The sequence below is a fragment of the Ambystoma mexicanum genome, chromosome 3q (genome assembly GCF_040938575.1).
Source record: "Ambystoma mexicanum isolate Mex_15411 chromosome 3q, UKY_AmexF1_1, whole genome shotgun sequence".
Classification (NCBI taxonomy): Eukaryota; Metazoa; Chordata; class Amphibia; order Caudata; family Ambystomatidae; genus Ambystoma; species Ambystoma mexicanum.
This window is the reverse complement of record NC_090926.1, coordinates 1,000,123,976-1,000,127,879: the sequence shown is the minus strand read 5'-3', so window position 1 is coordinate 1,000,127,879 and position 3,904 is coordinate 1,000,123,976.

Below are 3,904 nucleotides of genomic sequence, written 5' to 3'. Positions count from 1 at the left end.
GGTGACAGGATTCTGAAAGTTGCCAGTGTTTTTCTGAGGGGGAGACAATAATATGTCCCAGGACTGGGCGTTTTCCCTTTCATAGGGCTTACTCTATAGATGGAACTAGGGAGGCCCTCAATTATGAAACACGTAATTTTTCATACTACGCAATGTGTGGCTTTCTGTGGGCAGCAGGGCCTAACCAGGGGAGCGAGTGCCTTGGGGGCTAACTGAGGTGCAGCCCACAGCGATCTTGGGGCTCTGCAGAAAGCCTGCCTGACATTACCGACTGAACGATGACTGATGATGAGTTTTACCGCATGCTTGAGTAACTGCTCAACGGCGCTTTCCAGTAAGAAAAGGTTGTCGTGTATCCTTCACTGAGTGGTTTTTTGTTTAAACCCCAAGGTCCACCCAGGCTAAGGTATTGAGATGCTACCTCGCATTGTGGTTTACAACCCCGTGATTGTGTGCAGGCCACTCTAAGTGAGTCTCAGGTTAGTTCCACTACTTTCAGTACCTTAGCTATATATATATATATATATATATATATATATATATATATATATATATATATATAATCTGACTCCAGAGTGGCCCGCAGGGGCTCCTGGTTTGAAGTACTCCATGTAGGGTGGCGGTAACCTGGAGCCTCAGCCTGCACCTCTGGTGTGCCGTAAAAGAAACAGGTGGAAAGGTAAGGTGCTTGCCTGGGCTTATCCATGAGCTCCACTCCTGAATTTCATTGTGGTACTCTATTGTTTTGGTCCCATTATTGCTCTCAAGAGGAGACAATCCATATATATTTCATGAAGACTTTCAGTAAGGCTTTTCTGACCATCTTCCCTGTGAAATCCGGGTAAAGCTGAGAAGACAAGAAGGCTGCCATGTCACTCCACCGTATGGGGCTGATTCCCGGAATTTTTAGCGCGATGCAAAGTCCCTTTGCACTGCAACAGTACTTTTTGCGCCATGCATTAGGCCCATTTATCGTGGTGCAGAGTACTTTTGCAGTGCAAAGTGACTTTGGACTGCAAAACAATAATTTGCACCGTTCTGTGAATCAGGGTGTTTGTTGGCAGCGCAAAGTCACTGCACGGATGGTAAAAGTTCCATGAATTAGGCCCTATGTGTCTGCATCCTTCTGCCTTTCTGAGTGCGCCACCCGCGGGCTCCGGTGGGTAGAGCCAACTCTGTTTTCTGAATTGTTCTCCAGAACCTCTTTACTCTGCAAGGTGCATCATATGACATCAGGGAAGGTGTGAGCACAGAGCTGTACCCGGGGTGCACTGGGAGCCGCAGATGGTGAGGAGCTGATGGTGCAGCGTATCCATTGGCACAACCAACAGGCGCAGGGTGATGATTATTCTCGTTTGCCAAGTCCCTACATTTTGTGTGTATTAGATCTGAAACATCATAATTTGACTGGCATGGGGTGCTTGCTGACTGAATGAAGCTCTTGTTAGGCATCAGAGTTGGGGTGATGTATGTGAGCTGCGATCTACTAAGTTTTGAAGCACTGCAAATGGCACCTATTACCCGGTTCTAAGGTTAGTTAGCAAGTTCAGCGCTTGCTTCCGGCTCAAGATCTGTGTGCAACTCACGGTTACAAATCTCCGAAGTACCACTCAAACTTACATCCTTCTGCCATCGAGTAATGAAATGTTATTAGACTGAGCAATAACACTTATTATTGCAGCTCTTCAACTAAAACAGAAGTTTTTATAAGCAACTTTATTTATTGACTTTGGAGGGATAAGAGTGGGTAAGAACCTGGGTCTCAAAGGCGCTGGATTAGTAAAGAGTTAGCTGCATATTTTTATCCGTTTTTTGGAAGAAAATACAGAGGAGTCTTGTCTCTTAGTGTTGTGGTGATTTTATTACACAGTTCAGCTGACACGTGTTTCGACCCACCTGGGTCATTTTCAAGGCGTGTGCAGGGTGAGTGTGAACGTCTATGTAGATATAGAGCTCTTCGTTAGTAGCCCATGTTGCATAAAGATGAGCGGTCTCAGCGATTCATCGAAAGAGCCAATGTCCAGCTAACTCTTTGCTAATCCAGCGCCTATGTGACCCAGGTTCTTACCCATTCTTGTCCAAACTACATATCAACACGGAAGTGCACCGTCTCCCAAGAACCTATTAACTGGCAGCAGGATCCTCCTAACTCACCCTTGATTAAGCACAGTGAAACCTTGATTAAGCACAGTGATCTACTCATTCTAGTGATCTACATTGCCTCCTTTCGAGGGATTAGTGTCAAGAAGTGCTCTGCTGAGATTTGACGCCATTGCCTGAAACATCAGCAAAAAGATTTCAAGGGATAGCAATTCACTCAATGAGCTATCCAAATCACTAGATCTAATTAAGTTAGGTTTGCTTTGTATCACACAAACCTGATTTATGGAGCATACCATCTCAGCACTTAACGACTTGGCTTTGTCAGGTTTTCTAGCTCTTACCATGACCCGACTTTCAGGACACGGAGGCGGGATCACCATTATTTATAGGGACTCCTTTAATATAACTTCCAAATGCACCCATCACTAGAGCTTTTGCATGTTAAATGTACATATCATTCAGTCTCTTCTTTAGACATGTTGTTTATTGCCTGCCTCAGTGATTTGATGATGCAATTTATTTGTTTCTGCTCAAGTCTACTGATCCTAGGCGACTTCAATCTATGGGTAGATTTTTACATTTCTTTTAATATTCGCCTTTTAGATTCATTTAATCATAGCTCATCTCGTTTCAATGCAGTGTTTGAGGTACTAAATTGATTTGATTATAACATGTGACTAAAAGTCTGAATAACATCTTGGGAGTATTTGTGGAGTGATAGTCTCGTGATCAAGCCCACGGTTGCAGACGATGCAAGGAGCAACACACCCCCAGGCTTCCTGCAGACACCAGGTAGGCCAGCAATCCCGTGGCCCCCATAGGACCCCCTAATCATGATCTACCTAGATGTCCTGGGAGGGGCAGTTTACACTCCAGGCAGGAATAAGGCCATGCTACTGAATGCCATGGGGGTGAAAGGTTAGAGGATATTTGCAGGATTGAAGCCAGCGCCGATTACGGATGATGACGAAGATGTATATAAAGAAGCATTCAGAAGAATAGTCAAGGGATTATCTAACAAAGAAAACACGGTGTGCAGTAATAAAATTGCAGCCAAACAGTCGTCTGTTAAAAAAAAAAAAAAAAAAAAGTCCAGCAAAAATGCAGTGGTTTGACCCGGTAAAGGTGTACCCATTATACCATTTAAGGGGAGCAGGGTTGCACGGGTGTCCTCCGCACCCACTTAAATGGTATAATGGTCCAGGAGTAGTGGGGGTGTCTCCTACATCCATTACATGGATTGCGCGAGCAAAACCACAGCCTTTTTGCTGCGATTATTTATGTAAACAGCCATTTTTTTCCACGATTTTAACACATGGAACCGAAAACACTGTGCTGCACAGAATAAGGTTCTATAACAGGAAGCAAGGGAGCGCGAAGCCATTGGATGACAATGTCACGAGAATGCGTGAGATGGCAGCGCTATGTGAATTTGAAGACAACACAGAAAACATGATATGTTACACGCTGATAGTGCACACAAACAGTAGAAAGGTGTAAGACAAGTTCATAGTGGGAAAGGAACTGCAGCTGGATAAAGCTATCCAGATTTCCAGAGCAGCAGAAGAGACCACGCTGAAATGCAAGGAAATGGCGGGAAGTTTGCAAAATGCATAGATGCCTGCCAATCAATACAGAAGAAATAGAGAGAGGCCCAAGGGTGATGCCAGAGAAGAGAGAGGAAAGCAAAAGAAGCCTCTAAAATGTCACAGGTGCACAAGCACTTGGCAAATGGCACGGCATGCCTTGCCCGAAATAAAGACTGTAAGAAAGTTGGGCACATCGCTATAGCAGTTCACTG